This window comes from Ambystoma mexicanum, chromosome 2p, assembly GCF_040938575.1.
Source record: "Ambystoma mexicanum isolate Mex_15411 chromosome 2p, UKY_AmexF1_1, whole genome shotgun sequence".
In the NCBI taxonomy this organism is placed as follows: domain Eukaryota; kingdom Metazoa; phylum Chordata; class Amphibia; order Caudata; family Ambystomatidae; genus Ambystoma; species Ambystoma mexicanum.
This window is the reverse complement of record NC_090923.1, coordinates 843,118,485-843,133,257: the sequence shown is the minus strand read 5'-3', so window position 1 is coordinate 843,133,257 and position 14,773 is coordinate 843,118,485. Positions and strand designations below refer to the sequence as shown.

The 14,773-nt window shown below is 47.4% G+C and overlaps 1 protein-coding gene across 1 annotated transcript in view; it reads right to left on the bottom strand.

Annotated features, from left to right (window-relative positions):
- DHX34 (DExH-box helicase 34) overlaps positions 1-14,773 on the bottom strand; it is a 1,224,470-nt gene that overhangs the window by 1,089,056 nt on the left and 120,641 nt on the right. The gene's annotated exons all lie outside the window — the stretch shown is intronic.

Here is a 14,773-nt window from a genome sequence, read left to right as displayed (position 1 = left end):
CCTCTTCTAAATTTAGAAACTCAGGAGCAGACTACCTTGCCTTTACACACATAATGTCATTCTGCCAGCTGCATACACACCTTAAAAATTATAATCTAACATACGTATCACTTTGATGAAGTTTGTCTAGGAATTGAACATACTGGACTAGAGTGCTAAGGTGGGTATGTTCATGTTTAACCTGCCTAGAATCATAGTGAACCACACTGCCAGGGTCTTTTGTGGAAATGTTTGCCTGGAGACGAGTGGGGGCTGAATAGCACAAAGAAGACACTTCTCACCACAATAAATTTGGGCAAATATAAGGCCCAAGAGCAGAATATGTCCATTGAATTAGGATGCTTACATTTGTCCGAACGCTAGCCAAGGCATGGAGGAAGGAAACGTATGTTGGCATTAGAGTGATAGTATGGTGCAATCAAAGTGGCAATGCTTGTATAGGGTGCACATATTCTGATGAACAAATAGTATTACTGATCAACATTTGTATGTGTGAAAATGCAAACTCAACTAGAACATCATTGTCAGGTTCCAGCATATCCACTGCCAGGTTACATCAATTCTATTGAACAAATGGCATTGTCACTAATCTAAGTGGGCACAATCTACATTATATCCAATTGGCATAGAATGACCGGATTGTAGTATACTCACTTAGCACATCATTGCTAATGTGCATTGTGCCAGCTAAGCACATCATTTCCATTTTCAGTTATTGCCAGTTGGCACATCATTGCCGGTTTTCATTAAGGTCAGTTAAATTACCATTGCCTAACCGTGAGTGCTCTCTCGCAGCAGCAGGAGGTGAATGACCTTATACTGCCCTGTGACATAACGGCAATAGGCCCATGCCCCCCAATTCCCAGCAACCTATGGCCTGGATGGGCTGCAAAAGACACTGCCCCTAAAACAGGGTCTGTTACTGACTTCCACCATGGCTGGGCTGCAAGGTCCTGCTTGACCCACTGGACTGACAAGTGAAGAGTAGGTAGGTCTAGATGTAGGTGCTAACAGAACTTCGCTCCGACACATGTACAAGTCATTATGCGCATCCTAACACTGATCCAATTCCACTCTTTGCAGCAGCAATAAGACCAGCAAAAAGTGGTTGCACCAGCATTGCTAGTTGCCGCCTATGCACAATGGTTGGTCTTTTTTTATTTTTTATTTATTGATCAATATTTCATATAATTACAAACATTCTGTAGTAAAAAGCCATACCATAAGCAAATATCGGCAATAGGAAAGAACCCACAATTGAGTGATATACAAAATCAAAGAGGTATGATAGACAATATGCATGCAAATCATTTGTAAACTTGTGAGATGCCCATTGCCCCTAAAGGTTCACATATTCCAATCAGATGCTTTCTTCAGGTCAGGCAAGGATGGAACTAGACAAAGCATTGCATGGGCTTGGACAGGATGCATGGAGAGTATTGCGAGACTGTGCTAAAGGTGCTAATTCGGGTGCTGAACTCTCAGTTCCAGTAACAAAAGATTTACATTAACTATAGTAACGCAACATCTCATGGCTCCCTTAGTATACTCCAAAACACGCCCATCAACATATTGGGGGGAGATTTGCTCGGTAAATTAACTGCAACTATATCATTCACAGAGAGAGGAATGGTGTGCTCCACACCCGGCATTTACTATGCAAGTTAGCAGCTCTTCTCTTTGCAGCACACGCACAGCAGCTAGCGTGCACAGCCACTATATCAAAGCATGTTCCTGTACGGGGTCGAAGTTCTGCTAGGATTGGTCCCGGGAAAATAGGTGAAGGTGTTCCTACTGGCTTCAGAATTCCTATTCAGACCACAGTGCCAGAAGGATTACTTAAAGGGGAAAACAATGGTGCTACAGTTGGAAGAAGAATTAATAAGCAAGGACATGGTGATTTTGTGTGGCACAGATGATGACAACATGGAGTGGCGAACAGTACTGTGCATTCACCCCACGTTGACAAGAACAGGGGTGTCAGATGAACAAATGTTGGCGTTATACCTTGCCCAGTTCAGGTAGTGTAAAAATTGGCGCCCATTCTGACACAGTTAGTAAAGAAGAAAAATAAACACACAGAGGGAGATATGTAACAGAGGGAAATATGTAATGGACAAAGGGACCTCACTGTGTAGGGGTAATGAAAGGGATTGGAGCAGTAAAAATAAAACTGAAACAAGGGGGCCTGCTGCCCCGGGCAAAACAATACCCATTGACCAGAGAAGCAGATGAGGGGATATATTCCTGTCTGCACGCATCATGCATAATTCAGACATTAAAATCCACCTGCAACACAGAAATCTACCCAATAAACAAATCAAAAGGAAGGTCATGGCGTTACATTCAGGATTTGCGTCCCCTAAATGAAGTGGTAGAAGCAGACATTCCTGTGGTTCCAAATCCTGCCACAATATTGTTTAATATACCAGAAAAGGCAAAATACTTCACAGTTATTGATTTGAAGAACGCCTTTTTCTCTATACCCTTGCACCCAGATCCAAAATACTGACCGCCTTCATGTATCGTGGAATACGATTTGAACATCCTTGTTTGTCCCAGGGGTTCTGTGAATCGCCCAGCATCTAAAATAGAATAATTCAAATGTATCGATGTACTGTGCAAACATCAAGCACAGTGGTTCAGTATATAGATGACTTGCTAATATGCAGTGAGACAGAAGAAGAGTGTCGAACAGACTGTGTACACATTTTGTCACTACTAGCAGAAAAGGGGTACACAGTGGATATGGAAAATTACACTATTGTCAAAAAGAGGTAGTGTACTCGGGACAAATAATATCCATTGAAGGGCGAAGAATAATGCCCAAAAGAACACAGGCCATTCATTCAAGCACACGTCGGCGAACAGTAAAAGAAATGCAGAAGTTTCTAGATCTATGCAATTACTGCAGAGCTTGGGTATTTGATTTTACCTCATTCACAAAACCGCTATTGCGGGGCATTAAGGAAGCGCAGAAAGAGAAAAGGGACATCAAATGAACATCTGACATGAACGAGCGTTTCGCAGAACTAAAAGACACACTAGCACATGCACCAGTGCTAGAAACACCAAACTATAGTGAGAAATTCTATTTGTTCTTGCATTCAGATGGCTCAGTGATGACACATGTCCACACAAAAGAAGCCGCTAGGACATCAACCACTAGCTTTCTATAGTGGAAGCTTAGACCCAGTAATGCAAGGACACTTCCCTTATGAACAATCGGTTGCGGCTGCAGCATTTGCAATTGAGAAAGCATCATGATTACCATGGGGTGTCCATAATATTGTACGTTGAACACTCATTATTCGCTGTTCTTGAGAAATCAAAAAGCACACTAACCACCCAAAGGGCATCAGGATATGACACACCCAGTCATAAAAGTGTTAGGATGTTGAAGTGTGAACCCAGCAATCTACCTAGCAGAACCAATAGAGGAAGGGGATTACATACATGACTGTGCAGCACACATGGACAGGATGGAAGAGGACATGTGGGTAAAAGAGGAAGAAATAGCAGGAGCAGACATGGTCTTTATTGATGGGTCCTCAAGCACTGACCCAGAGACAGGAAGAAGGCATACTGGTGCGGCAGTGGTATGCTGCATAAATGGGGTGTATGTAATAGAATCCCAGCAGCGGCTACCTTCACACTATTCTGCACAGGCAGCAGAATTAGTGGCAATGATAAGAGCACTAAAAATGATGGAGGAGCATGCAGCAAATATCCTTTCTGATTCTGCCTATGTCACACGGACTATCCATTCTAGACTAGCAGGATGTGTGAGAAACCTGATGGTATCCTCCCGATTAGACTTTGAGAATCCCTTATTCAGGTCGCTAGGGAAGGGCTGCCGCTCTCAGATCCCAACCCCTGAGGGAGGACGAGTGGGGGAGGATCACCTGGGTAAGGGAGCCTATGCTCGGGGAAATACCCCAGGGGAGATACAGTATTATTCTGGGAAAGGAGAAGACGAGATCACTGAAACCTTTGTAGGCTGTACCACATCTGTCTCGATTCCTCCCACTGCATCTCTTTTGCCCAGATCCACCGACCCCTCCATATATGACAAATCCCCCAGGAGCCCAAACCCTGTTACCCTTGGAAAGTATCTCTCCCAGAATACCTACTTCCCTGTGTCTTACCCGAACACTCCCAGTCGTTCTCCTTCACGTCCCTCTGATTATTTCCCGAACTCCCAATCTGCTTTGACAAAACACCACTGCCCCCGCTATTCATTTCACAAACCCTACCAAACTCACCCTTCTGAATTCACCTACCCCACCTTTTCATTAAAACCAACAGACTAACACTAGAACCGTTTACTTGACGCGTCTCGACACAAGGGTCAGGCAAAATCAGGCAATTGACCAGAATATCACACACCCAACGGCCCTTTCCCTTCCCCAGAGGGATAAAGGGCACAAGAGCACAAGATGAGAGCAAGGCAAACCGCACGACAAGACAGCTATCCCAGGGCAGCTATTCAAGAGGAGGAGAAAGGTGGCGAGACCCGAAGAGGCGGCAGGGAGAGAAGCAACCTTGCCTTTTCTGACCCAGACCCGTGAACTCTCCATGGAAGGAATCATAAGACCGCAAACAATAACCAGCGTGTGTTGCAGCAGATGTCAACGGTATACAAAGCCCTCCTACATTGATAAGCATGACAGGGAGAGACGCTTGCTACCATGGTACCACCCTTGACTCAAGAGACAAGAAAAGCAAAGCAGTTCATCACAGCCGGCTAGTCGAGGGGAGAACCGATAAGAAACCGAACTGTGTTGAACGAAAGTTGCAAAAAGGAAATTGAGGGAAGATCAAAGAACTTTTAACACCTTACGGGATAACCAGCCGCAGATGGGTCTGGCACCACATGGGTGCTCAATCCGGAGACTCTGATTGATTCCCCATTTTGTGTTGAAACTACCGATACCAGAAGGCCGCAGGAAAGCCTCCAGGAATCAGTCAAAGTGGTCATACAGGGGACTAGCAAAATCCCCTGTACAGTCGAAAGTCTTTGACCGACAAACGATTGGAAAACTAAGGGAAGCGATTCCCACATAGTGGGAAAGTAGAAAAAAGTAGAAGGAACTGTAAGACTGGCTAATGTGAACCCGATGGAGGGACGCCTGCAAAGCGGGGCAAAGCATGATGCCTCAATGAACATTGTGTTAACAAGAGTGAACCCGACAGAGGGATGTCCACAGTGGATTGTCTAAAAGGACATCAAGACTTGTGAATGCCACAGGTGAAATTGTGTTGGAGAAAAGCCATAGTGAACCCGCCGGAGGGAGGCAAACATTTGAAAAGGGTCTGAGCCCGGAAGAGGGGGATCCAGGGGTGAAAATCCATCACCCAACAAAACGTGAATGTAGCAGATTAAATATTTTTTAATACAAGCCAAAGTGAAGCCATGAGAGGGGTCTGAGCCCAGAAGAGGGGGGCCCAGGGGTGAAGAATCATCATCCTAAAGTGAAATAAAAAAGGAACTTCTGTTTGTGATTTTGGACATATCAGACCTTGGAAGCAATATATTTAAAAAAGAAGGTCCTGATACCACTAGAAACTTTTTGTGGCTCGGAGTCAGGAAGAGGAGGATCCAGGGGTGAAAAGTCATCATCCAATGTTCATATAGAAAGGAACCTTTTGTTTGTTATTTTTAACACATCAGGGTCTCAGAGGTAAGAGACTTTTTGTAGAAAAGAGACTTACCCACCGAAGGCCCTGATATCGGAGAGCTATAGTCTCACGTTGGGAAAGCTCAAGCGTGTGCTGTGCTCAGGAGTCCCGCCTTGTCCTGTGCTCAAAAACGTGGGGAAGGGAGACCCCGACTACCACATTCTGACTTATCATTTGTGAACACTTCTTTCTTTCTTATGAACCCTATCCCACACTCTTTTTGTAAATTAGTTGTAAGTATTGGCAATAGGTTTTTCTTAGTATAAGCCCTTTTTTGACAAGACGCCACTAGGACTGCCTTATTATTTGATGGTTGTAGCTTGCTCCCATCTTAGATTTAGGTTTAGATTATGAGTTTTTCCAACCTATCTATACAGTTCAATAAACACCCTTGAAGTGTGATCACTTGTGTCTGTCTTTACTGTTGCCACCAAAAGAAGTGATGGTTCTGCTGTACAACATGCAGGAACTATTAAAGGCATTAATTGAGGCAAGAGAGATGTGCCTCCTACAGGTACCTAATAGTAGTAGTATGTCCATTTTCACGCTGGCTTCAGGCGGGACCCTGTGCAAAGAATGATGCCAAATGCGCTACAAAGTTTTTAGTGAGGGAAGTATTTCCAAGATGGGGCGTATGTGAAGAGATACGATAAGATAATGGTCAGCTTTTCGCAAATGATCTCTTTGAAGATATAACATGTCTCCTATGAATTAAACACAAACTTTGCATGGTTTACCGGCCGCAAGCGAACAGGATTGTGGGAGGATAAATGGCCTATTATAAGAGCGCTTGGCTAGCGAACAAATACTATATGTCAAAATTGGCTTTTTCGTCTCCCACTTGCACACTTTGCCCTCTGTAACACACCTTCTGCGATCACCTCCTGCCTCTGTATGAAATTGTGACAGGAAGGAGAATGCATGCGCCTATACCTCCTTCACGTTTCATTTCAAATGTTGACCATAGCTCAGAAATCCTTGGAAATGAAATGAAAAACTATCTGACTGAGATGGCAAACGTGCTTCGTTACATTTCCCGCCAGGTCCAGCAATCTACAAGCACGTCAACACACATTGAAGAGAGAGCAAAAGCATTTCCGCAAACATGGCCACTCTATCCGGGAGATAAAATCCTCATTCAAGACACAGTAAGAAAGTGGAAAGAGCCTTGGTTTTGTGGTCCGTTTGAAGTAATCTTCTCAACACCAACAGCAGCGAAGATAAAAGAATGTTGTGCATGGATTCATCACACTGATGTTCGATGGGATACCAGCAGCACGTTGGAAAGAGGCGGAGTGAACCAACGAGAAGTATACAGCAATTTACATTAACATTTTGAACTATAATAAGGTGTTCCAGGAAACCCACAATGAGGATGGACGATGGACAAGAAAAAAGGAAAGGGGTTGGGATTAATGAGAAGAGTGGGGGAAAAGTAAAAAGTATTATATTGTTCTGCATCTTTGTTTTCTGCCTTCTTCTTCTCTTCTGGTATTCAGCACATAAGAATAAATTGAGCCCATCTCTTGGTGGTGACAGGGAATCACACACTAAGAGAAGTGTGACTAGAACCCTGGAATTATTTAAAACTGTCAGGGAAGAAGTAGAACTGGCCTAAAAAAATATGTCATGTGATATGAGGAAATCAAGACAGTGGGACGGGGGAGCACTACTGATACCTGCTACGTGTGCTCACTGATTCCACACCTCACAGGAACGCCAAACCAATTCTTGCCCCAAGACGTAAAGCCGAAGAGGGAGGGTGTTTGGTACATATGGCCTTATGCAAAACCAGGGCTATGTTCCAGGGACATGCAGTAGAAGTAAAGTGGATTGATAAGGGACAGGAGGTGTACGAGGGCAACTTTATTCAACTGGAAGCTTGGCCCAGGAGGAGAAAAATAAGCTCATGATTCTGGAATATGTAACAGAGGTGTCCCAAAAGGGAAAACAGATGGCCACTGTTCCCGAAAGAATATACTGAAAAACCTCTACACCAGACCCTTGATGCAAATCGAGAGTTCGGTGTTACATAATGAGAAATGGGAAAGAGGGATGGCACAGTGCCGTGCAGAAGGGCTGGTGGGCTTTAAAGAAAAGGTGGTTAAGAAAACAAATGTTAGATGTAAGAACATTTTGAACAGTTATGTACATGCTTTGACCTGGATAAATGAGAATACATGCCCAGAAAACATAAAGCCACTAACACAATAGTCTCTATGTTTTAGAGCCAATGGAACCACAATGCTGCGGATGAATACTGGCTGCAGGAGGAGGATGGACATTGCAACGTTGCGTTAGGAGACCGCTGCTGTGATGGACACTTGGTGGGCATGTGGAGCAAGAGCATACGCCCAGGTACCACCAGATTGGAAAGGAGTTTGTGCCCTGGTGACCCTTCATAACCCAACATTAGTGGTGCCCCATGCAGACTTGATACCACTCAATGGACTGTCCACAGCTAAGGAGAAAACAGCAGCAGAAAAAAAAATTCAACACAAGGTAACAAGGAAGAACAGGTCTAGTAGTAACTATATCTTGGCAGGGTCCACCAAGAGCCTAGCGAACATCCCATCTCATTTAAAATTGTTCAGCTCAACATCTGTCTTCTTTACTTCTGTTTTGGTTCCTGAGGTACAAGCTGCAGCCAATGCAAAATGGCTTCAGATCACACACTACGAACTGCACCAACTGGCAAATGCAACTGAAAAGAGCACTCAACACAGTGCGTGAGGAACTACGGGCTCTGCGTTTGATGACCCTGCAAAAAAGTTTTTTCGTTCTTGATTTTATGAACGCAATGGAGAGAGGAGTGTGCCATAAAATAGGCAGCTCATGCTGCACTGGAATTCTCGCCAATGACGCTACAAATGGAACAATTGCAGAGGGGGTAGAGGAAATAAGAACAGTGCACAAGAGAATGACGAAAGAAACACAGGACATTTCACCAGCATCCTGATTGGAAGCGTTGTTCGCCTGGGCTCCCAACTGGCTTGTGGCTATGTTTAAGATAACTGTCCCTCTGCTCATCACGATCCTCGTCACCTGCGTCGGTCGCCTGAGCATCCGGTGGTGTAAATGCCACCAGCACAAGAAAGGGTATGCAATGGAAATGCAAAAAATGCAAGTGGAGGAGGTATTAGATGAGTGAGTGAGAGTGGATGAGAGCGAGAGAGAGTGAAGAAGAAATAATATTTTCAGCACCACCACCAGACCTGGAGAATTACCATGCATTATGGGGGAAGTGTTCACCTGATGGGACAAACATTGGTTTTTGGGGAATACTTGGATGGGTACGAGGAAGAAGGGGATATGACCAGGCTAACAAGTGTATGGGTGCGTAAAGAAAAGGAAAAGGAGATGAAAGGGGCAGAAGTATCAATCGAAAGATCAATCAAAAAGTGAAATGTGTTAAAGGTGCTAATTCGGCACCAGATAGGGCGACGCAGCTACGGGAGGAGTAAAAAAGATGCACCAAGGGGTCTGCCAGTACGGGGAATAACAGATATTCTAATCCACAGACAAACTTTATAAAAGGACTTCACCAGGAATGATAGGTGGTAATGATACATTGGATACAAATTTGTCCCAAAGCACTGCTCTATGATTAGCTAAAGAAGGGGAGGGATATAAAATAGCACAATCACAAATGTGTAGTGAGAAATCCCTTGAGCTGGCCAGCTCTAGGAACTTTCAATTTAAAACATGTGACAACAACAGTGATGTACAAAAGAGGGGAGGAGGCTCAATTTACCTGTCATATGGGAATTAACAGAACCGGAACTGGGTGACATAATTGCAGGGCCGTAAGCCAAACAAGCCCCCCGGCACGGCAGCATGGAGGAGGTTCTGTTCCGGCATGCCGGTCACATGACTGCCGATGCCCATCAGCAGGCGACCGTGGGAAGGGAACACTGGACGGAGGGGCATTGCTGGGAGGACCAATCAGAGAGTATGTTCTTGAGCCCCGACGAGGTGGCCAGCCCTCAAAGTATCTTCCACATCATCTAACCGGTATTGTGTGAATGTCCCCTTTCCCACCAGCTGCAGGGTGGCTTTTGACCCGTTCTCAAAGGTGCTAACCAATGGCAGTGTATTAAAGTTCCGAAGGTCAGCACAAATGTTGCTCCATTAATAACAAAATGTTCCCTAGTGGGTTGTGAATAAAATGTGGTAGCACATGGGGAGGGGAGGTGATGGGAAGCTAATGAACTGTGTGCTTTAATGACATTTTTACTAATTAATGTAACTATTAAAGGGGAGGAGATTGCAAACCAATCAAATCCCTGGGAAGCACAGAAAAAATGAATTCTCCAACTTGCAAGTGTTTCTTCTAACTTCCGACTATTGTATCTCTTGTTATAAAACCATTAGTTGGAGTCCATTCAGATGTCAGCCTCTCGATCAGAGCTAATCCACTCTTCTGTCTGATGTGTGCTCAGCCAGCTGTAATAAACAGCCCGGTTTGTGCTCCATTGTTTGAGTGTGTGTGGTTTGTATTATGAACTAAATAGCAGACCCCTTACAAGACTAACAGTAATAATACAACGTATGTATCCAGCAACATCAACAGTGCATTTAGTAAGATTGCCAATTCAATCAAACTGATGTTGTGGTGTGGTGGAGTAAGGAGTCAGACAAAGGGGTGGTATGTTTCAACAAAGTTTTATCAAGAAATAAAGAAAATAACCTACCTCTCCCCATCTCTAAAGGTGTATCTCTACCTAAGCAAATATCAACCTCGGGTGCTTGTGGTCAGGGTGATTGTTCAATAAAAAGTGTCCATCCTCTGTCCAAAAACCTACTCTAACCCTACCACTAATCCACAAAAGGGTTCAACATCCAAATGAAAACCGTACCAGGAGAATGACTCCCTTCTCCTATGAAACGGCTCAGTCTTTATCTCTTGTCCAACAATCCTTTGCACCTGTTTCTGATTCAACAAAGAGTGTGGTCAGAAGAATGACTTCTGGTGGAATCCCAGATGGCCGGCGACACCAGATAGAAGTGTTGACGGCGCTGCAGAGCCCCACAGCATAAAATAGCAGTCCCACCAGCCCGCTAAGGCAGCTGCAGCTCCAAAATAAGGGCGAACTCCAGGGAAACACAACTGTCACAAATCAGTGAGAAAAGGAGCTAGGGCTGTGCACTCTCGAGCAGAGGCGTGAGGAGGCGCGTGGCCAGCCTGAGTCCTGGGACGGTGGAAAGCTGAGAAGCGTAGAACCACGTAGAACGGCAAGTGGAGACTCGGAACAGAGGCAATAGCACCCCACTGACAAGGCAGAGCCAGGAAGGGCAGCCACGGAGGGAGAGCAGACCAGCAGGGAAGAACGGAATACTGTCCGCAGGATGAGAGAGGATGAGCGGTTTAAGGGCGGACCTGCACCTGAGACCAAGCACAGAGGGAGCCGGTCGGAGGAGCGCCGAGGAACAAGAGGGCACAGACGAATGTCCGATCCCCCGGGAGAGGAGCTAGACATCGAGAGGCCAGGGGGTAGGAAGGCACCCCATCGGGCCCAGACGTCAGACCCACAACGAACGCAGTGAGACTAGAGAGCCCGAGGGGGAAGGGAAGTACTTAGGGCTGCGAGACAAGGCGAAGCAGCAGTGACAGGACAGAGGCGGGAAGCAGCCCGGAGAAAGGAGAGCGGCCGCCCCAACGAGGAGAGCGCACCAGGAGAAGCAGGCAAGTGCGCTGAGGCGGCGTGGTGCCCGGCCAGCAGGAGAGAAGGGCGCAAGGCGAAAGATCAACGCAACAAGGGAGCTGTCCCCAAGGACACCAAACAAGCACGCCAAGCACCACCCAAGAGGAGCCTATGGGCAGGAGAAGAGGGCATCCTCCCAGTAAAACCCACAAGAAGCAAAGCACCCAGAGGGGGGTAAAGACTGAGGCAGGGGAACAACCCCCAAGGCACACAGGGCCCCCGAGAGCGGAAACTCTGAGGAAGGGATGGGCCGTGACCCTTTGCCCGCACGGGGAGAGGTTGCGAGGTCCTGCAGTCACGATAAGCTGCAAGGGCAGCGCAGGGGACTGCGGGCCTCCACCCCAACGTGTGGGAAAAGAGGGGAAAGGGCGAAACACTGCGAACCGGCAAGGGTCCCAAGACCAGGGACATCAAATACCCTGAGGGGGCCCCAAACACTTCACAGGCACTTCTGGGGAAAGGCACGGCATCGAGAAGATCAAGCATCCACTCAAGGAAGAAAGAACCACCACAGGTCCTCACGAAACACTGCACGAGACTGCAGAGGGAAATCATCCCACCAGGGTCCCCCAGAGACACGACCCCCCCCGGCCGCGGGAGAGCAAACCCAAGCCAAGAGACGGGGGAATCAGGCCACGGTAGTGAGAACCAGGGGCAGGGGCACAGAACTAGGATTGTCAGCTTCCCTGGCCCGAAACGGACACGGAAGGGAAGGAGAGCAAGCCAACCACAGGGTTGGCAGGGCCAACACGGAGCCCAGCCCAACACGGAGCCCAGCCCGGAGGAAGCAGAACCACTGGTGGGATATACAGATGGAAGGGAACAAGACAAGAGCTAACACAAGAGCTATCACAAGAGCAAGGGAGAAAACACCATAAAAGGAGAGGAGGCACCCCCAAGGAACCCCAAAAACAGCAAACATTTGTCTCACAAGCGGGACAGAAATCGCATCGGAATCTAGGTGGGGAACGAAGGGCAAAACCCACACCTGAAACGGAAACACAGGCCTGAAGCGGGGCAGGGCAGCGGTAAACCCTGTACAAAGCAACCAGAACATGGCATCCAAGACCAAAAGCTGACAGGATAAAGGAGGGCAGGCACAGGGGGACACCCCCGGAACACTCACAACGATGTGACAGTCCAGAGAAGTAAATGAGGCACACGCAGACCTCCAGGATGGGTCGGTGGGCCACAGCTCCATGGAGGAGAGGGACCCAAACCCCCCAATGTCGAGGAAGGAATCTCCACTGTGAAATGCTGGCACTGCAAACCAAACTGGCCAGCACGTTCCAGGACCAAATTCAGTTGATCAGCACAGACATCAACATGGCCATGGCGGAGATGAAACAGGAGGTGGGGCAGCTTGGAGAAAGAACCGACCTCCTAGAAAAGGGCCTGCAAGAAGTGGACAAAGAAACTACAGCAAATAGTGAAGCGATTGACAGACTGGACACTGCAACTAGAAATCTGGAACTGCGGATGGAGAACATGTAAAACAGGTCCAGAAGAATCAACATTCGGCTGAAACGACTATCAGAGACAGTGACAGATAGAGAGCTGAAGGGGGTCTTCCAGGACATTTTTGCAGAACTACTAGGAGAAACAACCCCGGATACAGTGGAACTGGATAGAGTACATAGAAGAGGCTGCCTTAATAAGGGCCCCCATGCCAGACCAAGAGACGTACTAGCCGCCTTTACGAGATACAGCCAGAGGGAAGCAGTAGAGACAGCGAGAACCAGTACAATACAAAGGGCAAAGAATTGAGCTATACCAAGACCTAGCTAACAGTACTCTGATGAAGCGACGCCAAATGAACCGTCTTCTGGCATGTCTCAGGGAACGGGGAATCAAGTACATATGGACCTTCCCCTTCGGCCTCACCTTTGAATGGGCAGGAGCGCAGAAAAGAATAACCACGCTACAAGAAGGGGCTGATACCTTGCAATTGGACTTGGAACAGGGAAATTGGGCAGGGAGGCTGGAGAGATCACCAGAAACGGAGCTCCGACCGAGGCCGAGACCTTGGGAATGGACGACTGTCGGAGAAAATCGGAAGAGGAGACCAACACTGTGAGGCCCACATGGAAGGGGAGGTGGAGAGATGAACGCAGAAAGGGGAGAGGGAGCCAAAGGAGGGTATCCTTCAAAAGGCGACAAGGCAAGGGGTGGTGAGCAAAAGGTGAAAGTAGGGGCAGAGGGTCGAGGGGAGCGAACATCATGGAGTTGGTAAGGGCGAAAGAGACCTGGGGGGGAGGGGAGATCCCCGCCAGTAAAAGGAGGAGGGAGGAGGGGGTTAGGTTAGGGGCAGGGGGACGTTGAGCGCTGAGGGAGAATCAAGACATAAAAAGAGAAACGGGCAAAAGGGCAAGGGAAACTCGAGAGTCAAGAGGAACATGGAGGAGGGAGAACCGAAGGAGGGGAACTCCCCAACTAATCAGCATTACACAGCATAGCGCAGAGACACATCTTCAAGTGGGTGACCCATAATGTTAGGGGACTCAACTCCCCCTTAAAAAGGAAAACACTGGAAAGATTCACGAGGAAGGAAGGGCAGGACATCCTGGGGCTGCAGGAAACTCACCTTCTTCACAAAGACCAGGCACGGCTGAGGCTACAGGGGTTTGATCAAATCTACCAGGCCTCAGGGGGAACCAAGACAGGGGGAGTGGCACTCGCCATTAGGAACACTGTGAATTTAAGAGAGGCCGATACATTATAGTGTGAGGAACATGTAATGGAACCACATCCAAAATAGCAGTGGTGTACGCGCCCAATATGGGATAGGAAATATTCCTGAAGCAATTTTTGGGCCTACTGGAAGAGAGCCCAAGGGGCCCAGTGGTGTTGATGTGAGACTTCAACTTAGCTAGCCTGGGACAGGGAACGGGATAGGTTGGGAAAAAAAGAGACAGGAGGGGGTGGGTGTAGCAACAGCAGGACTAAGGGAAAGGATGGCCCGGCTGGGTTTAAGAGACGTGTGGAGGGAAATGAAGGGGGATAAGGTGGGCTACACATTCCTCCCGAATGAATAGACTACATATGGGCGGCAGCAGCCCTTCTGGGAAGGCTGAGGGAGGTGAGAGTGGGCCCCATCGGAATAGAAGACCACAAAATAGTCACTATGACATTAGAACTAGGGGACAAAAGAAGAGGGGTATGGGGATGGAAATACCTGGGGGCCCTTATGCCGGACCCAGTTATTAGAGAGGAAATGGAAGGGAAAATTAGAGCATTCATGGAGATAAACAAAAGGGGTGACACGAGGGAAGACACGAGATGGGATGTGTTCAAAACCACTATGCGGGGAGCGTTCACAGCAGCTAAACCCCAGAGGGAGAGGCAACTGGGAGAGCTGGAGAAACAACTGGAGGGGGAGGTGAAGG